Genomic DNA, 23,034 nt, shown 5'->3' on the forward strand with positions numbered 1-23,034 from the left:
TATGTCTAATAAAGAGCCCTGTTATCTCCTATGTCGAGTCTTGGCATTTGATTGTGCTGTTGAGTCAGAAGCAGGATGCTCCGTTCCTGCATCGCCGAGACCGCCCTGTCAGGGGCCCCTCAGCATGGAGAAACTTTGTGTGATATATATATATATATATATATATATATATATATATATATATATCACTTGAGTTGCTCCTTCCGGACTGTGTGGGACCCTCGGAGGGTGGGGCGCATGCTGGCGGAGCCCACCGGCTCACAATATCCACAAAATAAATGTTCGTAAGCGCACTGTCAGAAAATCACAAAACTCAGTGAAGTAGTTAATCCACCATTTATTCCACACCGCGTTTCGGTTCGGAGAACCTTGATCACGTGAAATTGTCACCAAATCACAAGACGACTTATTCAGTTACACAGAAAGTAAAGAAGGACCAAACACAATTTCATGTCGGACATCTTGCAATGGCAAAAAACAAACAATATATATGGCAGATATAATATAATGCTGCAAATAAAAAACTAATTTCTTTTGTAAATACTGTCATAATGAAACGGACCTTACATAAGCATAATAGCTGTATTGCACATTAGTATGTACCCATGACGAGTAATCAGTGTTAGTTTCAACTCGAACTTTATCGATCCCCGACTCAAATGTCATTGCATCAATGTGTGTGAAATACACAAAATTAAAGTGTGTTGCACAAATACACTTCAAAATACACATTCAGCAACAGAATTATTGGCAAAAGAATTATTTCTAAATTACTAAATTAGTTGCACCTGTATATCCATACTCACGCAAAAGTATTAGCATTAATGAAATTCCTTCAAAGAGTACACATCGTACATAGTATCACAATCCCAATGGATTCAATAAACATGATGCGGAATATATCGCCTGCACCCTCTAGTGTGCTCTATACGGTCACAATCGATAACCAACAAGTTCATCAGGGCTCAAGAAAGAGAGAGAACAAGGACCAGTGCCCAAAGTCATATATACACCAGTGTGTAGTCACTGCATTATAATCCGAAATAAAAAGGTCCTACTGAGATGAATACTGGAGACAAAGCCGCGTCTTGCATGTGCTCGAAAAAGGTCTCATGTGGGTGTTGAAGTGCCACACAGGAAATGGAGGGAAGTAGAAAGGGTAGGCAGCCCGTGCAGGTGAACCCCGTGAATGGGCCCCTTCCTTCCTCCTGTGCATAGATAAAGAGAAGAAAAACAGGAAAGACAAAGATAACACGTTAAAAAGAGTGTGGATATCACGTTCCACATCATTATATCACGACTAACATTCAATGAATGTCAAGTAAAGATGATCAAAAGATGTATATGTATCTGTTTAACTGCTGTAGAGGAAGAACGATAGCAAACAGGGTAAAATTCACATACTAATATACTACATACTCTAATATTAAAATCATCAGAATTACTTCATAACCCATATAGAATTCAAAAACACAGGAGAAAAGGCAGGTATTATAACAGGACATACAATGGTGTTAGAGACACACTATTCTTTAAGATGTATAGCTAATTCCTCATCCTGGTTAAGGCCTCCAGGAGCTCTTGTTTGGAAATTGATAATGTGCCTCGACTCCTTTTGTCTGAGTATAAGAACCCTATTTCCCCCACGGGGTCCTTTATTCACTCAATCGCATAAATAACAAAAATGGAGCTGCAAGTTAGAATGTGTTTTTGAATTCTACATGGGTTATGAAGTAATTCTGATGATTTTAATATTAGAGTATGTAGTATATTAGTAGTTGAGCCTCTGGTTGCTGCTCTGCATTGCGCAATGGGGAGGAAGCTCTATTCGCCAAATATGGCCTCCCGCTCTTCTGGTCCCCTGCGCTTTTCACGGCTGCCTAGTATCTCACACATTCCTTAGACCCAAAGGGCCTTAATCACAAGGAATTAACGCACTGTGGTGCTGCAAGCCATTTTGCTGCACGGCCTGGTCCGCTCTGAATTAATTCCGAAGCAAAAGGATGCATCATATCTACAACGAACCCAGTCAACATCAGACGCTCCCCCACCCTGCACACTTTCAGGAAGAACCTCAAGACCTGGCTCTTCGACTGACCAGAACTGCACCCCCCCCCCCCCCACCACCAGCGCCTTGAGACCCTCACGGGTGAGTAGCGCACTTTATAAACCCCCTAATTGATTGAACGATATGTCGGACCCCTTTGCTCTTCCCTGCGCTGGGCACAATTAGCTGCCATGCACCGATACGGGACATTTTAAGGATTTTGGTGGCACTGGGCGAAACATATTTTGAGTCCCCTTGTTCTGAACAGATTTGCATTTATGATCCAGTTTTAGTTCTTTCATGCCCTCTTTGGCTAGGTCACTAAGTGCAAAGGCACACTCATCCACATTCTAAAAGTGTTTTTATCTATTATTAATGGATAAGAACATTTGTTTTCAATATTGTAACACAGCAGCAGCTCACTAAAATTACTGCAAATAATCTTTGCTATCCCCCCATTTCTCACATGTGAGGTCCTGTTTTGTTCTAAAAGAAAGTTTTCTCTGAATGTTGCATTAAACATAAACATGTCTGCCATAGACTCCCACACAAAGCAAAGGAATTTGCGACTCACAAATTGTAAGGATCGTACATATGGCCCTTAATTTCTATTAAAACGCTGTTTTTCAGTTGCCTCTATCTTATCTTTTTACATAATACATTTTACCTCTGACACCATTGATCACAACATTTGTTTTATCGACTAGTCTGTTTAATGACTGCGATTTGAAACACGTTTTTTTCACTTACTTATCAATTCTTAAATGAATGAACACTACTCCTTAGTGATACACTCCTTCTATACATGAAATGGTGACATATATTTACATATATACAGTGACTTCATAACATGTCAAAATAACACTGCAGTTAATTGAAAAGCATTCAAAAAGCCGGTTTAGGCTGGCACTTTGAAAACGCCAGAAGAGCGACCAGAGCCGAGAAAGAGCAGGAAGAACGAGGAGTAGCGTACCAGACACCGAGAGCACCGACGATTAAAAAGAAAGAAACGAGCAAGACGTACAAGAGACAAGTCATTCCCAGCGAGCTGGCACCGTATATAACATGGCAAGACAAAGAAGACAAGCCCCCTTGTCTTAGAAGGAGCGAATAGAAGTCCGATTACAACTCTATATCAGCCCTGACGACGACCTCATAAACACCCCACAGGTCCTCATTCACACTGGTCGAAACGCGTTGGCGAACATGCAGTGATCGTGAACACCCATGTGGGAGACGAATTTAGAAACCAGCTCGTCCCCTAAAGCAAACAAATAGAAGGAATGTAATCTATATGTTTGGTTGAACTCTTTACAGTCATAGGTACCCGACTCTGCCCAGGACCGCAATAGTAGCTAGAACTATAGGAGCTCACCGGCTCAAGTTCTGTAAATCAAACAGTATCGGACACATGATTATTTTCAAGCCTAAACCGGCTTTTTGAATGCTTTTCAATTAACTGCAGTGTTATTTTGACATGTTATGAAGTCACTGTATATATGTAAATATATGTCACCATTTCATGTATAGAAGGAGTGTATCACTAAGGAGTAGTGTTCATTCATTTAAGAATTGATAAGTAAGTGAAAAAAACGTGTTTCAAATCGCAGTCATTAAACAGACTAGTCGATAAAACAAATGTTGTGATCAATGGTGTCAGAGGTAAAATGTATTATGTAAAAAGATAGTCCGGATTCCAGCCTCTGTTTCACCATATTGAATCCTCCCCCAATTTCATAATCTATCTTATCTTTGGCGCTAGTTGACGAATCTTCATGAAACTCACTTCAGCTTCTGTTTGGAAAGTTTTGGGGTGGCTGATAAAGCGGGGGCAAAGTGAAAAGGGGATCCCAAAACGCACTTGCCACATGTTAATTACCATTGGAGTTTTGAAGATGACTACAGCCCAAACTGCTGGAAGGAATTACATTGAATTTGACAGAAATGGAGCTTTTGTTCCACAGATCACACTTTTTGTGATTTAGTGTAAAAACGTTGAGTAGTTTTAGAGATATTTACTGAAATCCAAATTTGTATCTATAGGGACATGAATCCAACAGCCCCCGTGCTGTAATCTTATTTGCTGCCAGTGCCAACACTTCAATCAAGAAGGGTTGGCAGCCATCTTGGGACTCAGCTTTAGCAAAAAATGTTTAAAATAAAGAAAAGGAGGCAGGCTATGACTATAAGAAGGTGCGCATGGGCCCCACTCCTAGGGCTTTTAGCCACAAGGACCACCACCTCCCCTGGGCATGGCTTTTAATGTATGCGGGTGGTGCCCATGTGTCACTTATGTCCTGGGGACTGCCACTTTTCCAGGGCAAAACGGTATAAATAAATAAGGGGGCGCATGCCCCTCACAGTCCTTGGACCATAGTTATGGGCTATGCATAGCCCATAAAGCTATCCACAGCCAGGCTCCAGCCTACATCAGGGACTGACTGGTAAGCTATGTGCCAGGACAGTCCCTCTGCTCCTCAGATGCTGGCCTGCTGGCCTGCCCCGTTTCAATATTTCCTCTATAGGCGGCAGAGCTTGCTCCACAATGGGCGACCACCTAAGCCAAATCTTCATGGCACACCCCTGTAGATGTGCCCAGGCTGGGCTCTCTTTCGCAGCGCTTAGAGACCTGTCGGTAATATTGTGCTCTAGAAATCCCAATTAACAATAACAATAACCTCCACCTGCCCGGGCACTTAAAAGTATGTATGCAGGCAGGCATTCCAACAAATAAACAAAAAATTTGGTTTCACAAGTTATTCATTCCTTGATCTCATAAGTTCTTCCACGTCGAATTAAAAATTCAATTGTGTTCCAGTCATGGTTGCTTGCCTTACATTTCAAATATCTCCAGAACCCCTATATACATATTCACTGAAACAAACAAAGGTTACAGGGACATTATAGTTAGAAAATTGAATTAAACAAAACCTTAGAGATTCACAGAAAAAAACAAAGTTTACAGGGACGTTATAGTTAGGCTCAGATTTCACACATACAAAACCAGTGAAATTCAGCAGTTATAGTTACCTGAGCTCGCTATAACTTACGCCCCATAATGCATTGCTTATGCCCTCACATATTATATCACTCATGACATTACTAATGACTAAGGGTGGGCGTAGTTCGCGAAGTAGCACTTCGCGAAGCTACGCAAAGTGAAGTTCGCACTACGCGAGCTACGCGTAGCACTTCGCGAACTGCGTAGTAACATGTTCGCACTGTGCAAGATGTTGTTTTCAATGATTGCACAGTGCGGACAAGCAACCGGCACTGTGCAATCATTGAAAATGGCATCTTGCACAGTGCGAGCTGTAGTTTTCTGCTGCTCGAGTAGATTTTTACTCGAGCTTCAGCTTTCTCAACGCGAACTGGTAGTTTCTCATCGCGAGCGGTCGCGAGAATACGCGACCACTCGCAATGAGAAACCTGACCTCCTCGTGTTGGGAATCTCGCCGGGAGGTTTATTTTCCATGCTCGCGATCGCCACCTTGCAGTTGCTGATCGCGAACAAGGAAAAAGTCTCGCCGGGATGTCATTTTGCTTGCTCGCGGTCGCCAACTTGACGTTGAGGAACGCGAGCAAGCAAAAAATGACCGCAGCACTATGCAACACTACGCTACGCGTGTTCGCACTGTGCTACGTGCAGTTCGCGTAGTGCAAAGTAGCGCAAACTTCGCAAACTACGCGAGCGTAGCGTAGTGCTTCGCCCAGGCCTACTAATGACACCTCAAATGATAACACTGATCACTGATGGCATCTCAAATTACACCACTGATGACATCATCCAATGACTATGAATGTTTTCTAATAGTTTATGAGTGTTAAACATATAAACTAAGGTACTACAAAAGTTAACTGACAATACTTTGTGTACTACTAATAAGTGATACTATTTCTAACATATATTATGTGAGTGGCTGTGTGACTGTGTTTATCGGTGTGTAAAAGGATGTCTGGGTGGTTGTATATGTGGGTGAGTGTGAGTAAATTACTGGATGGGTAAATCAGTGGGTGTGTGAGTAACTGTATGGGTAAATAAGTGGGTGTTTGAGTCACTGGATGGGTGTTGGCAGCAACCATAGATACTATTTTTTATTTTTTTTATTGGCAAGCAGAAGTCCCTTCAAAATCGTTGTGGAATGAGCTCTTTGTGACTGGGGCCAAGAGAGCCACACTCCCGCGGGTGAAGCTAATATATACATATATATAAATATATGTTTAATTGTTTATATACATGCATGACTTTCACTCGGTAGAAACTGAGTAAGATATCCGTCAGCTACACACATCGCCGGCCGGGACTCAGTGCCAGCCTGTTGGTCAACTGGCCGGTGTTTAATTACACGAGAGCGCCTCGCCCGCGCAATTAGGCTGCAGGGGCTGAAATGCAGTCCGATGAAAATGGAGGGGCTGATGAGAGACTCGAAAGCGCAGATAGCGAGGATCGGTTTCTCTGTATGCTGCTGCCGAGAGGATTAAAGAAACGCCCATTTCCACATGCAGTTCCGATCACACAATTTTCTGGATGCTTAAGGTCAAAGGTGAGGCGAGGCGCACTACGCATGGGGAATTGTATGCCCTAGTAACCTATCAGAGGCCAGTAAATACGCCACACACAGTTAATTCAGTCGAATTTCAGGATGCGCTGCCAGCGCGCGCTAGGTTTTATGTGACTGGCGCACCAGCTCTTTCTGCCTCTCAGACGCCAATAAGGAACATTTTAAACTCTTTCCTTGGGTCTGTCCTCTGTTCCACGGAGTACTTCAGTTTCAGAGCTCGCAGTCCCAGAAGCATTTTGGACAGCAAAGTCTGTCACCCCTTAAGCTGTCTGCACAACTCCTCATTTCACGAACAAGATACACACCGCCCCAGCCAGCCAATAACAGACCGGTCACACAAGTATTATGTTTTCCTATTACTGTCTACTGTTTCACCGCCACAGGAATTACACAGCCAGCACAAGACGAGAAATAATGGCCCCATTCAGTTCCCCTTGGGACTAATTCTTGCAGATGGCAAGCATTGGGCCGGGCAAGTTTACGTCTGATTTTCTTGCTGCGTATGACTGCAGCCACATATGATACATTGGTGGCTCGTTCTCATGACCACGTGGACGTTTTCCACCCACAACTTTTTTGTTAATCATGCGGCGCACAAACTCTGTTCCCTCGCACGAGGCCATGTTTACCCGGTTAATGTAATCCAAATTAGGTATAATTTTCGCTCAATAAACCCTAAACTTTCCAGCTGCAGGCAGTAGCGCAGAACATAAAAATACCACACAAGGGCCCATGAACAGGTGAGTGGCAGCTCAGCCCGATTCATGCTCCAAAACTTGCCGGGTAAGTAATCGGCACACCCGTCCACGCTTATTTTGTTTTCGCATTCCATGCCTTGACGTCCTCACTAGTGCTACATCAGTGCTAGGGGTAATGGTGAATGGTTCCTGTTACAAATCATTATATCACCGGCCACAAGACCGTGTGTGGGTTGGTCTTATTGTCAGTTGGGCAGTTTGCGGTGCTGGAATAGTTAGGCGTGGCACTGTGCAATGAATGATTGGTCCTACTGCTACTATCATGAACGAATGCAAATAACTTGGGGCCATATTATCAAAGAACGGCGTTAACATTATCGCCGATTTAGCGGCAGGAAACTGCAGCTAAAGCGGCGATAATGGGCTTGATAATATGCCGCAGAGAATTCCCATAGAAGCCCATGTTCTGGTGTCAACATGGGCTTCTATGGGAATTCTCTGCAGCATATTATCAAGCCCATTATTGCTGCTTTAGCGGCAGTAAGCGGCGATAATGTTATCGCCGTTTCTTGATAATATGGCCCTTGGTTTGAATGCAGTATCACCTACAGGAATTTCGGGGCCCTAGCAGTAGCGTAACGCAAGTTGAGGGGGTCCCCCTGCAAGGTAAATGGAGGGGCCCCCACTCCGGATTTAATCTGGAGCTCTCAGTCCTGAATACTGTGCTGAGGGGGCCTCCTGCAGCTCGGGGACCCCGCATCGAATGGGCTGCGGGGGCCTGTGTTACGCCCCTGGGCCCTAGGCAAGACATATTTTCGGAGCCCCTGTACGGAACAACTTTGAATTTGAATACCCATTTCTTGCTAATTCAAGCCTGCTTGATGTCAAACAATACTAAAGTATTAAAAGGATCACAGAAAAAAAAGAAAGTTGAAATATATCTTGCCATAAGATGACACTGGGTAGAGAGACAGAAGTAGATGTAGGCAGGGTGAGGTTTGGCTAGAGAAAACCAATAGAGAGCTCAAATAGAAAGTTCTCTTTCCCAGAGGGTCCCTTGGAAGGTGGGGGTGCTGGGCAATGCCCACTTTGCCCATGCCTTAAAACATCTCTGTGAATTGAATGAAGATAAAACCAAGATGTTAGTGTTTAGGAGAAAGATTTTCCAGACTGAATTATTTATTGGTGGAACGATATTGGAAGTAGGTGAGTTATATGTTTATTTTGTGATTAGCTTTAGTCGTTAGTTCTCTTGAGCATGTCATTGAAAAAGAATATAAAACATTCAGTTTGCTTGGGGTTTAGTCAAATGCAATGTTTTAAATGGTAGATTTTCATTGGATTATATGGTAAAAGCTACTGGGGAGAAAGTTTGTCAATGGGTTTGCACAGCAGCTCCCTCTTGGTTCTTGATGGGGAGTCCATTTTTGGGTTCCTTGATGGTAGAATTTATAAAAAAGGCTCTGGGTCTCCCTTAGTCTTCAATGGTACAGTCAATTATAATTGGATTAAATAAACCATCTTGGGAAGGAGAAGCTAATATCAGAACTTTGAATTATTTGCTGGCCATAAGAACACTCCAAAAAACTTAAACCTTCTTCTTTGGTTTTAAGTCCAGTTTTTGTGGGATAAACCAAAGGAGTGCAACTCTTATTTAGTTCCGACACATTTTTAATAATTCAGAATAACTTTATTTACCTTTTTTAACAATCGCAGGAAACAGAAAAGCTCACTCGTGTGAATTGCTCCTGTCGAAACTTTTGATTGGTTTTATTGAGCTTTTATGGTAACACGCGTCTCCTTCGCGCAATGTGATTTTCATTTAAAATGTTTTATTTTGTCTCATAGTTTGATTTTCCTGCATAAGATGTTTGTCCAAAACTATCATCTAGTAGGAGCATAGAAGAGGATCTTTCTCACTTATGATTAAAAAAAAGTCTGGCCATACAATGTTTGATTATTTAGTGAAATTCAAATCATTTAAATATGTAGAAGATTTCCACAACAGATATTGCTTGTGACGATTGCAAAATATGGTGTGGGAGTAAATCCTGAATGTAGAATTACAGTATTATTGGATTCTGTTAAAGAAAGGTAGGGTAGCTGTATGTGCTCCCTGGGTAATGCTTTTTGTCATTGGTATTGATTGTTGAATTGTCCTCTCTCTCTTTTGGCTAGGAGGCAATTTTTACATCCACTTTTAATAAAGTATTCTTTTTGCTCTGAGGCAGTGTAGCAGGTGAAAGAAATAGAATATCTAGATGTTGCCAAAATGTTAGGGTGCTTCTTATTGATTATAAAAAGGAGAACTTTTTGTCTAAAAATGACGGTTGTTAACAATATGTATCTATTTCTTGGATGTCCTAATACATTCAGTATATCTATATGACTAATTTAATTTTAGATTTAGTTTGAAATCTTTTTATTGAACCATGAACAAGCATGATGCAGCAAGAAAGAAGGCCCATCACACGGACTGGCATCCAACATGATGCTTCGCAGAGCATCAGGGTAACCCCAAACCAACCCTCCTCCCACCTCCCTTCCCCCTTTCATCCCACCCCCTCCCGCCTCCTCCTCCAAGAGAATGGCTAGACAACAAAATATAGGGGAAAATAGCAAATCCAGTATTCAATTTCACATGATCGTATTGCTTAACTCGCGTTTTGATATAGTTCGGGAAGGCGTAAAAGTCGTAGGTATCTAGGGCAGAAAAATTCGCGGAATTCAGTACACAAGGTAATAAATGGCTGCCATATTTCTGCAAAAGTGGCCCCATCCCCCTGTAGCGTAGAAGAGATGCGTTCCATACCAAGAACAAACCACAGTCGGTGCAACCATCCCTGCAAAGTTGGTATTCTATCCGTCCCACAGTGTGAGAGAATATGTTGTAATGCTGCCCCCAAGTCTATGCCTAATTGTTTACCTTTGCGAGATTTGAGGGGAAAGGTAAGTATGTCAGACACTCCAAGACCACAAAAGCGGGAAGCGTAAGAGCAAAGTGTCGAAGTGCTAATCTATCTCGTCCAACACATGCGTCCAGTAGGAGGTAATGAGCGGGCATTCCCACAGAAGATGCAGGAGCATGCCTTCAGCGTCACAGTCCCTCCAGTAAGTAGGGGGGTGATCCGGGTCATATTTATGAAGTCGGGAGGGGGTGAGATACCAATATGTCATGATCTTAGTGGCTGTCTCGAGGCTAGATGTATTGCGTGCTGAGTGTCGCACTCTATAGTAAACGTCTGACCATTCTTTAGGTGTCAAGGTCCGGCCCAGCTCGGCCTCCTACCGCTTTTGACCCGTGGATTTAACTGCCGGTTCTGGGGAACGCAGAATGTGATAGAGTTCTGTGATGAGTCATTTCGTAGAGTGTTTTGAAAGTAGCCAGTGCTCATACTGCATGAGGGATCTTTCCGCACCAGGTCGAGTTTGGGGGTGTAGGGCCCAGTGTCGTATTTGGAAGTAGTGGTAGCATTCAGATTCGGGTATGTCATAGTCTGTTTTGAAGTCCTCAAAAGGTCAAGGGCCCTCTGTGTCGAAGAAGCACCCTAATGACCTGTGTCCGAGTAGGTCCCAGTGACTAAAAGCTTTCCAGTCAAGACCTGGGGAAAAGTCCAGGTTTTCGGCGATAGGGGTGAGGGGCGACGGGAAGGTTGTCAGTCCTTAACGGGTAGCAGTAGCATCCCAGGCGTCTAGCGTGGCACAAACCACCAGGGAACCATACAACCCGATTGGCCTGAAGGCCTTACGGAGGAAGGGAACCTTCCAGAAAGCCTTTTTCACTAATGTACGCCCCATGAAGAGCCAGCTCTTCTCCGATTCAGTCTGAGCCCACTCTAAAAGTGAGCTAGCTGGGTAGCCTTATAGTAGCGATCCAGATCGGGAATCCCCAACCCCCCCCTCTCCGTGGGGAAGAAAGCAATTCGTGGTCTCTAATCCGCCCAGACATAGTTGATAAACTCAGATTGGAGTTATGTTAGGACCCCCCGTGGTGGCTCAATCGGTAGGGTTTGGTAAAGATATAGCATTTTGGGGAGTATGTTCATTTTAAGCACCGCAACTCTACCCTGCCATGAGAGATTAAACGGCCGCCAGCACCTGAGCTCCTGCCTGGTCTGGTGGAGCAACCAAGAGTAGTTCAGAGAGGTTGTCTCAGCAATAGAGGAGGACAGGGTGATACCCAAGTAGGGCATAGACTTTTGATCCCATGGAATAGGACATGCATGGGTAAGAGCCGTGATGGTGGCCTGTGACAAGGAGAAACCCAGTGCCTGAGACTTGGTGACATTAACTCTGAAACCAGAGGCAGCTGAGAACTCCTCCAGTTCGGCCAGGAACGCTGGAACTGAGGTATGTGGGGATTCTAGCGTGGCGACACCATCATCAGCATAAAGGCTGATAGTATGGCACTCTCCTCCGAAAAGAATCCGCAGGATCTGTGGATTGTCCCGAACCCGCTGGGCGAGCGGCTCCATATAAAGGGCAAATAACAATGGGGAGAGTGGGCATTAATTTTTTAATTAATGGCCCTACCACTAACATCAATTCAAGCATCTCAAACGTGCCACAGTAAGTGTGTGAGTGGATCTGCAGGGCAACTGGCAACTTAGGGGGACACATTCCTAACCATCAATGAACCCATTAGTTTCTGCCTGTCTGGTAAAACAAGATTCTCTTGCCATGTGTACCTCATTTTCACTGTTGTTGTACTGTGATACACTCTTCTGGTGGTGGTACACCCATGACCCATTAACACTGTTTTCTCTGCATGTTGTGGTGTGACTTAAATTCTTATAGCTATGTGTTTCATTTATAATTGGCTGACCTGTAGCAGTCTATGCAAAAACCCAAAACAGGGATGAGCATTGAATATTTAACACCAAACACCATGCTTTGGCAAAGGCCAACCCCGTACCTGCTGCAGCGACCATTAAAATATTAAAATACATCAACTGGAGTCTTACAAAATACATTTATGATACTGAGTGATCTGTTTTCAGGCATGTTTATGCTCGCCTTCCTTACTGTAAAACACTTGGATGTGTAATTATAACATTGGCAGATTCTCTAAGTAATCATTCAAATGTTTTATTTGTATTTGTTGCTGCAGTGTCTCTTTAGCCCTCTCATAAGAGTCCATTCAAACTACAGAGTATAGTGCATACATAGAGCACTGATCCTGTTTCACACAGTGTATATTTGTGTCCTTGTGATATTCAGAATTTAGGAGTGGCCGTAGTAGAAAGGTATCGTTGTCATGGTTACGAACATTATTGGCATCGCACAAAACTAACTACATGCACATCTTTCAACCACAGCACCCCTGCAAATCTCCCCCTGCATGTCCTCTTAGCTCTTCCAATTAACATTTCCTGCACTCGTCATATCTGTCACCCAGCTCACCTCACACTCCATATTTCCAGATCACTCCTGGACCCATGTGAATTTACCACTGGATAAATCTCATCTACCACAGATATTTCAGAATGCATCAACTCCTGCATATCTCTTGCTCCCAGGATACATAATGCATGCATTTCTATTGTCTTGAATAGCTTCTTCCCAAGGGCACAGTTCCCCACTGTAAATTTCACTTTCATTGAATACCTCAACCTTGCACATTTCTTTCTACCAAGCCCAATGTCACATCAGCTGATCTCACCTCCTACAAATTAAGTAGGTCTGTGTATTGTGGACAATATAAACTTCAGAATATGGGAACTTGGTTCACACATATCATCTGGAAATGTTGGCCTGGTTCCCAACTATCTCAGAGTGCCCCATCTGAACCACTAACCTTACCGGGGTACCAGATGTTATCAGCAATCTCGGACATGACCACTCTTTATTCCCCAAGGAAATCTTGGAAACAGATCTACCCTTTTGTCATTTACTTTTGCATGCCCAAGGTAAACACAAGAAAGATACGAATGGCTTTTCAAACATTACTGAAACAATCGTATTCTTGTATAGAAAGAGTGTTCTGTGATTATTAGGCAGAAGAAACAAAGCACTGTAACCAGCATTACAAGAATGGTGAAAAGATAAACAGCTCAACCAGTATAACATTACTATATGATTATATTCCTACCTAGCACTAAATATACTATTGAGAGCATAGTGGGAGTACCCTCTGCCAGATCCACTGGGGTAGCATAACCGCTCCCATGCCTGAGTATGATCTGTCAGAAAGCAGGCCTGTGTAGAACAGGCTGTCGTCCTTTGTAGGATAGAGGTCAGAGTCAGCAGGGCTGAATCACAGTCACAGTGCATCACAGTCCAGGAGTTTACCAGCAGAAGTGCTCCTCTAGTGAATGTAACACAGAGGCCATCTACATAATAAAAGCACTGTTCCAAAGGTGCAAATCTGATGTGATGGTTTATCTGGAGCCTTAGAGGTGTCTCCAACCAGACAACCAGATACAAGGGCATCACGTTCTATGAGCCTAGCATTAGACAGAGTGCACAAATAACATTTTAATAATGCTTGCTAAGAAATAAACTGCACATGCTATAGTTTCTTAGTACATTATCATGAAAGTGTAAATCATGCAAAAAGTCGCCATTAGAAAACAATGTCAAGCGAAAACGTGAAACTAAAATGGAGACTCAGGGCGGGCCCTGTTGTACCTCACAACACTTGGAGATCTCACTTCTAGGGAAAATCTCTTTTACACTTCTCTCTCAGGGCCTCATGTAGGTAGCCAAATACCGGTCGGTAACGGCCGATTTTCGGTAAATATGCCGTTACCGACCGGTATTCAGACAAGTGAGATGTAGGAGTCCAAAAACCACTTTTCGGTAAATATGAGGCGGTAAATACCGAATCAGATTTACCGAATTCCAAAATACCGATTCATATTTACCGAAGACATAATTAACGAATCGGTAAACATGAAGTGGTAAATATGAAGTGGTAAAATTTAAAATGACATGTAGGAGCACTCGGTAATTAAGAAATCCAGGAAAATCGGTAAATAAGAGTCGGTAATTAACACGGATTGAAAGCAGGTGGTAACCATCAACAATGCATATTAGCAAACCCAAAATGCAACAGCGTGGACAACATGGCCGCTATGTACGTCATTGCAAGGCGCCTACGTCTACAGGCAGCAGGACTGAGGGTGTGGCGACGGGAGGAACAAATCTACAGACAGCGCATCACACTATTCCAGCTGACTGATGCAGAGATACATGAGAGGTACAGGCTACACCCCGAAACCATCATGGACTTAATCAGGGACCTACACCCACTCCTGGACCAGCCAATAAAAAGGGCGCACGCCATACCCCCACATGTGCAGGTGCTCTGCAGCCTACATCTGTTGGCATCCGGCAGTTATCAGGTGGTGATAGCTGCGGTGGGTGGGGTATCCCAGAGTTGCCTGTCACGTTTCTTCAGGAAGTTCCTGGATGCCATGATGCAGAGAATGCCCCACTACATAAGCTTCCCAAACACACAGGCTGCACTGCAGAAAACAAAAACTGACTTTTATCACATGGCACAGTTCCCCCATGTCCTCGGCTGTATTGATGGTACACACATCCCAATCTGTCCACCAGCTGATACAGAGCACATCTACAGGAACAGGAAGTCCACCCACTCCATCAATGTGCAGGTGATCTGTGATGCAGGGAACATCATCACAGATATTGTAGCAAAGTTTCCTGGGAGCACCCACGACTCTTACATCTTCCAGAATAGTGGGATCTACACACGACTGAGTGCCGGAGAATTCGGAGAGGGATACCTGCTAGGTGAGTAACAGTGACGCCCCTTGAAACCTGCAAATCATAGTGTATAGAGGCATGTTACTGATGGTTCCCTTTTACTCATCCAGGCGACAGTGCATATGCATGCCAGTCATTCATCCTCACTCCCTACCTACACCCAGCAACCCAGAGTGAGAGACGATACAACGTGGCACACAAAACAACACGCAATGTGGTGGAGCGCACGTTCGGACTACTGAAGAGCAGGTTCCGCTGCCTGCACAAGAGCGGAGGCGCACGCCAGTACAAACCCATCACCTGCTGCAAGATTATTGCCACTTGTGCAATGCTGCACAACCTTGCCACGAAAAAAGGGACAGATGTGGAACTGACATATTTTGAGGACAACGAGGATGAGTCAGGCCAGCCAGAGGGCAACGCAGCTAGAGTGCCAACTGCAATAGATGGGAGAGAGAGACGGGCAGAGATCACATGCAACTATTTCTGAGTAAGTAAGGGGACACAGCGAGTTGTGAGAAGTCATGACGTAGTTTTAATGTGGCACCACGCCATGAACACAATAACAGGCCAATCTGGCAATATGCCATCTATACAATGAGTATGTCCAGGGTTACGTCACCCAATGGCAAGTGGATAAGCAGGGCAACATCAATGTTTGCGCATACGCGCTGCAGTGGTGGATTGCACGGCCTGTGCATCCTCACTAGTGCCAACCCCAAGGCGCCTGCTGCTCCTGCGTGCTTCTGGGACGGGGGGTGTGATGCTGCTGCTGGTGTCGATGCTCTCCGCAGCATCCCCTGCAGCAGTTGTCGACGCCTGACTAGTCAATAGCACCCCTAGTGCACTTGTCACCTGCACCATCCCCCGAGACAGGTCGCTGCAGCACTGTGTTAGGCCCTCCTGCATCGTCACAGAGCGCCGGCACAGTAGAGAAGTCGCCGTTGCCAGACGGTTGAGTGCCCTGTTGGTAGTGTCCCTTCTCTGGCGTTCCCGGCGCCGTGCTTCGATGTCAGCATCTAATTTGCTGCACAACTGCTGGATTGACTGGGACATGTCCCGAATGCCCGCAGCCATGCCGCTAATGTTAGTGTCCATGTTGACTAATGTTGTCTTCATCACCCGCATGTGCCTCTGGACTGACATGACTGCCTTTGATTGCAGGCGCTGTTGCTTCAACATTTGGCCCTCGAGCCCCAAGAAGACACCATGGCCGTCAGTGGGTGCTGGTGGACTCTGGACACGCGACCTGTGGCGCCCTCTTGCTTCCGTCTGGCTGCCTGTGAGGTGTGGGGTACAGTGGCATGGCTCCCTTCCTGGGGCCCGGTGCGGTCTTCTGGGCCCATGCTGTCGTCTGACGAGGTGTCTAAGGCTCGTAGCCTGGCTGCTGGACGCCTCCTCATTCTCACACCTGCAAGCGGAGATGTGGCCGGTGATTCGAACATGAGTGGCGATGCTGGCTCTGGTGGTGGTGATGCTGGCTCTCGGTGAGGTGATGCTGGCTCTGTGTGCGGCGAGGCTGGCTGTGTTGGTGGTGCGGCTGCCAGTGGGCCTGCTCCCTGGTCTGAACTTGTGCTGGCTGGAGGTGATTTATGTGGCCGGTGTGCCGTCTCTCCTGCAGCATGCCCTGTCCTGCATGATGTCACATCTGTGGACAGAAATACAACATTGGCTCAGTGTCCCCGAAGGGCTGCATTGCAAGCGTCAATATAAATCATTTCACATTCCAATATGTCCCCTGTCTCCTTGTGCCTCGAGTGCGTGACATGCCTTGTTGCCCTGTAACATTTACGTCATGGTTAGTGTTGCCCTGACTACATCTCCCGGAATGCATTGCCTGTCTGCACTGACACGTGTGGACTGCAGTGTGATTATCGTTTCACAATTGGGGGATGTGGGATAGGGGTAGGGGGGGCTACATTGCTGTGCTTTCGTCTTACCTTGGTGTGTTGCGGCTCTGGCAGAACTGTCGGCGTCCCCAAGACCCACGACGCTCTCTTGCTCGATTGTGGCCGCCACCAGCTCCTCCAGTTCGGTGAGGGCAGGTGCCCTGTTGGTTCCACCTCCGGTCTGGCTGGCCTCCTTCTGGATGTCGCCCATCTTTCTCTTGGTTACGATCCTGAGGTCATACCATCGCTTTTTGAGGACCTCAATGTCCCTGTGGGTCACTCCCACGGCATTGACCTGCGCCTGGATGGCCAGCCATATGTTGCGCTTTTCCACCTCAGGCACTTGCAGGGATTGCCTTCCAAACAGCTTCTGGTGCTGCTTCACCACCTCCTCCACCAGCACCTGGAGTTCCTTGGGGCTAAATTTCAGCTTCCTCCTCCTTTCCCCTCCGTCTTTCTGTGTTCTCTGGCTGGACATGCTGTTCGTTTACCCGCTCGCACATGCAACGGCTCCCTGCCTCTCCTCTGCACTCCAAGCCTCTCCAGGGTCGGCTAATTATGTACACCTGCCTGGGTGTGGCCACTTCGGATAATTATGTACACCTGCCTGGGTGTGGGCACTTCCTGGTTGGGTGGGCTGTCGTTGCACTGGATTAGCTGTTTCGTCAAGTCATGTGATTGTATTTACCGAATCCGTACATACCGATTCGGTATTTTCCGATTCGGTAAATTCCACCTCGGTATTTTCCGATTCGGTGAATACCACCTCGGTATTTTCCGATTCGGTAAATACCACCTCGGTATTTACCGATTCGGTGAATTCCGATTCGTAATTACCGAATGTTACCGAATCGGTAACTGTTACCGAATTTTTACCTACATATAACTTACCGATTCTAATTTACCGATTCGGTACGGCTCGGTATTTAAGAACCGGTAAAATTTATTTACCTACATGAGGCCCTCAGAGAGTAATCATCCCCAGAATCTATCTTTCACAAGGCACATTAGCCCTAAAGATCTCTATAGCATGGATCATTATATAACCTTAGATCTCTCAATCATGGAACTTCTCAACATTGCATATTTCTGTTAATGGCCAAAATGCTCTCAATATCATTCCCAGGGCATATCTGACACCATTTTGATATTTCTTTCCACGAGCACATCACTTATGCGGATCTGTATTCTTTCATACCATAATCTTTAACTCTCTATCTCTCTGGCCACATCACATTTTCAGATCTCCAAACTAAGGCATGCCATCACTCCTTCAGACATCTGAACCTTGGTACCTCTCAGAACCAGCATAAACATCTCACCACAGTACCACTCAACTGTACACATAGCTCAGCCAGGATATATCTCACCTTGTGGCTGCCTCTTCCAGGACACATGCTCTCTGCTCATCTTTCTTTAAGGGTACACAATCTTCTACACACCTCTCTCCCAGGGTGTGTTACCCCTTGCATCTCTCTTTCCCAGTGACCATCACCAATGCATATTTCTTCCTTGGGGATCATCTCATTCTTTCATATTCTTCCCATGGACTACTGCTACCTCTACTTATGTCTCCCAGGTACATCCCAGCCCCTTCATTTCCCTGTCCCAAGGCATATCACATTAAGTGTATATCTTACACTAACATCACCTCTATAGGTGTGTAGGAAGCTGGCTCTGTACATACTATACCAAAGTGAGGTATAGTGGGCACAGAGTCCAGTGGAAACCCAAAGGTAGAGGTAAAAGTAGATAGCACCTTGCTCTCTATTGTGGTAGTATGGGCAAGCAGCAAGGCTTTATCAGAGGGTAGTGTTAAGCATTTGTTGTACACACTCAATCAGCAAATGGTTTTCACACACTCAAAGACTGAACTCAGATGAATTGTGTTTGTATAAAAATATTCTTTTAGTTATTTTATTTCCTAGAACCAAGCAAGCCTGGCACAGGTAAGTGATTTATACTTTGCAGTAATAATACAGTTTGAATTGCAGTTGTATATATACTTTGGTTTGATTACAGTAGAATCACTGGCAATGTAATACTTTGGAATATTGTACATATACTTTCTATCGGCTTTTCAATAGAATGTCAAGTAGATTACTTTACAGATTACTTTTCTTACAAAGTGCAGTATACCTGGATACTACACTGGAACATTTCCTGTAAACAGGTAAGTAAAAGTGTTTTGTGTTATTTGTTAACAGTTTTTTGAGGCTTCTATTGATTTTTCAACTCCACATTTAGAAACTTTTTAGCAGAAAACAGTCCATGTTAGCCTATTGGAGGAAATAGTGTTACCTGTTAACAGGTAAGTACTTTGTTGTGGGAGTTAGGTTTCTGGGGTTAGACTCAAGGGTCCCCCAGGATCAAGGATGCACTCTTGCTACACCCTCAGCGGCATTAGGGTGGCCGGGTGCAGAGTGCTGAGGCAAATGTTATCCAATGGGGGATAGGGGGCCTCTGGTTGGTGGCTGCTCACGAGTAGGCCACAAGGTTGTGAGAGCAAGCTCCTGAACTTAAGCTCAGGGCAAATGGGGGTCAAGATAGCACCAAAGATACACCCTCAGCAGCACTAGGGTGACCAGTGCAGGGTGCTGGTTTTTCCTCAGGTGCCCTGTTACTTTCAATCGCGAGTCTCCGGTTTGCAAACACACTGCAGGCTCGGGGACGAAGGTCTTCTGTGTGCGACCACCACTTAGAGAGGTAAGTTGGGATGCTATGGGTTGGCTAGACACAATCGGTTAGGCCACCCAAGGCCATTGGGCATCGGGGACGGGGGTGTTTTTTAGGGTCAGATCTTCTTACCAGCATCTGGTCGCAGTTGGGGGGGACCCTCTGTTTTGAGGCTTCAGGTGTCGGCTGGAGGTTTGAGGCAGGTCAGAGATCACTGGATCTCGGGTCAGGATCACCAGGGAGACCTTCTTGTGGTGTTGGGCCACTCGAACTCGGGCCGTGGGCGTCGGTGCATAGTGGTTCAGACTGGTTGATTTCGCCGGAGCTGGAGTCTGTGGGTGAACAAATCTGGTGTTCATGGGAGACAAAGTCTTTTCTTTGGAAGGCAGGGCAGGTCTTTAGGGCTCCTTAGTTTGCTAGCTGCAGGACACACTGGAGTTTGCTTCTGCAGGTTTGAGGTGGGGACAGGCCCGTAGGGCTGGGGCCAAGTCATTGGGCGTCCTCCTCTTCTTAGCTTTGGCATGGCTGTTTGGTCCTTCTTCTTCTTTTCTTCTTGTGGTTTCTTTTCTGCAGAGGCAAGGTTCATTGGTGCCCCTAAATACTAGATTTAGGGATGTTACAGGTAAGTAAAAGGTTGGGACCACTGGGTCCCTTCCTTGAGGTGGGTACACCACCTATTATGCCACACTCTGGTTGGCTGGTTCCCCCCATCTTCAAGACGGTGGGGACTGATAGTTGTGCTTCACCTCGCCTCCCCCACCTGAGGGCTGGGGTTGGCAAAGGTGGGCACACCTCTCTGCCTGACTTGTTTTTCCTGCTGATTCTCCCGCCCAAGTGGGGGTCCAAACCAGTGAGGGCCAGTTCCTGAAAGCAGCAACAGGCCTGCAGAAGCTCACAAAGGCCGCAAGGCTTTGAAGCTTCCCCTTCGGGGACCCTGCCAATCCTGGGGGAGGAGGCTTGGCACCTCATCCCAGGATGTGCATTGTTTCAGTCCCCCAAGAGCAGCATGGCTCTCGACCCAGCGTTCCAGAAATATGTCTGGTGGTGGCAGCTCGTGAGCAGCCACTCAGCCTGTACACTAGTGGTAGGTCTTTTTTCAGGGGGCATTTCTAAGGTGCCCTCTGTGTGCATTTTTCATTAAATCCCACACTGGCATCAGTGTGGGTTTAATGTGCTGAGAAGTTTGATACCAAACTTCTCAGTTTTCAGTAAAGCCATTATGGTACTGTTGAGTTCGTAATGAAAACCTCCCAGCACCATATACTCTTAATGGCATTACTGCACTTACAATGTCTAAGAATTGGCTTAGACACTGTATGGGTACAGGGCTCATGCACCTGTACCCTCTCCGCAGCTATAGTGTTCCCAGCTAGAGGGGTAGCTGATCTATGCCAGGGCAGTGGGTTGTAGGCATGGCACACATCCCCGTGTGCCATGTCAACTCTTTACTTTGTTCTGCACCAAAACGCGCAGCCTGCAGAGGCAGTGTGTGTGTGTAAAGGTACAGGGCCTCTACTGGTGGCACAATAAGTGCTGCAGCCGTTAGAGGCCTTCCCTGGTTACAGTGCCCTGGTTAGCTGTGGTACCATTTACTAGGGACTGACCTGTGGCCAGAGAGTGCCAATTGGGTTTGGTCTTCTATGCAGTTTTAGGGAAAGAACATAGGCCCTGGGTACCTGATTGGCAGGGGCCCAGGGCACACTCAGTCAAAGTACATCAGCAGTTTAGCAAAAAAGTGGGGGCAACCATGCAGAAAGAGAGCACTTTCTCACAAGGTGTCCCAAGTTCATGTCAATATTGCAACTACCTATCCTTAGCCATATCTCATCCCTGTATAGAAAAACCCTAGGGTAAACTTTCCACAAGATTTTTCACTATCAGTGCATAATCTCCAGCAGATCCATCTCCCAGTAAAAATGTCACCCCCTATGTCTCTCGCTGTCATTGTATAGCACATAGCACCTTGTGCTTTCAGCACCTGCAAACCTCTGTCCAAAGCAAAGTCCGCATCAGATCTCATTGATAGTGTACTATACATCACCAAGATCATTCACACTGCATACTACACCTTGCATACCTCCAATAAGAATACATCACCCCTTGCAGATTTCTCCCATATAACAAAAACATATGCAGCTCTATTATCCAAGGCATTCCTACAGCAGATCTATATGTGCAGTCTCTTCTGCAGATTTCCTTCTTTCAGTGATCATCAGCTCTACCGTTCTCTCTAAAAAAGCTCATCTCACATCTTCAGAGCTCTCTCTAAAGGCCCATCAAACCACTGTATATCTCTCTTAATAAACGTAACTCCACACAGAACTCATTACTTTGTATATTATGCAATGCACACAATACCCACAGCTCAAAACAACATTTCGAGATCACTCACCAAGGGCAATTTGCTGATTGGGCTGATTGCTCACCAGTACCTTCAGATCTCTTCCCCGTGGCTTACCTTCTCTGGTAGCGGTCTCTCCCAGGTTGTGTCACTCAACAGTACATTTACCGTAAGACATATACCCCAGCAAATCTAACTTTTGTTGGGCTCCTCTTCCCGCACCATAACTCTTCCCTGGAGTTCATGTGACTACTGACAATCTCACTCTTCTGACACATTTTACTATAGATGGAAGTACTCATCAGAACATTCGATTTTAGAGGTCTCACTGTGGCCAAGTTAAGAGACTCAGAAAAGCCTCTTGCATCAGTGATTTAATTCATATTAACAGCGATGTATTGAACCACTTCATCTGCCAATGCTTAACTGAAAAGCTGGCCCTTTGTTGCACTGCAGAGTATGAAAGGGCGCCCGAAGGCTGCGCTGTTTTTCTAGGCAAAATGCACCTTCACATCCACTTTTGAAAGCAAGGGTCTATTTTGCGCTGAGAAAGTTGCACCAAATGCCCATTTCACCCCGTCGTGGAATTCCATGGAATTTGGCAGAATTTTAATGTAATTCCACTTGATTCCACAGAATCAAACTCTGCAAATACTTCCCACCCCTAGAAATTATATGAAATGTCCCAAAAATGCCAGAAAACTATGTATAATGATGCAAATTTCTTCTGTAGCATTTTGCACTATTCTTTTAAGCACAAAGTAAATTCTTGCCGGAACAAACTCTCACATATGCAGCATAGTGTTATGACATAATCTCAGACATTTCATATAAAAGTTTATTATAAAAAATTACTGAGCTCATGCAAGATTATGCTGCCCTAAACACAATTTTGCCCGGGCCTAACTTGGACCACACACAAATGGCAGGCTTCTACTGTCATGCTGTTGCCCCCTTACCTTTATTTTCTGCCTCCACCCTTTGCATTTCATCAGATTTGGTATGGCTGTTCATGTTCCCTGTTTTTGGGACCTGCTCGGGGGTGAAATAAAACATAATTTAAATCTTTTAAAATGTATTATGTTGTATC

The 23,034-nt window shown here is 45.3% G+C and overlaps 1 long non-coding RNA gene across 1 annotated transcript in view; it reads right to left on the minus strand.

The window, feature by feature from the left end:
• Nucleotides 1–435: 435 nt before the first annotated feature.
• Nucleotides 436–23,034, minus strand: part of LOC146796268 (uncharacterized) — a 478,384-nt gene continuing 455,785 nt past the window's right edge. The window contains exons 3-4 of the long non-coding RNA XR_014969913.1: nucleotides 22,904–22,976; nucleotides 436–1,208 (exon numbers count right to left, since the gene is read on the minus strand). This is a non-coding gene — a long non-coding RNA (uncharacterized LOC146796268). The remainder of the gene's footprint in view (nucleotides 1,209–22,903; nucleotides 22,977–23,034) is intronic.

This window comes from Triturus cristatus, chromosome 10, assembly GCF_964204655.1.
Source record: "Triturus cristatus chromosome 10, aTriCri1.1, whole genome shotgun sequence".
Classification (NCBI taxonomy): Eukaryota; Metazoa; Chordata; class Amphibia; order Caudata; family Salamandridae; genus Triturus; species Triturus cristatus.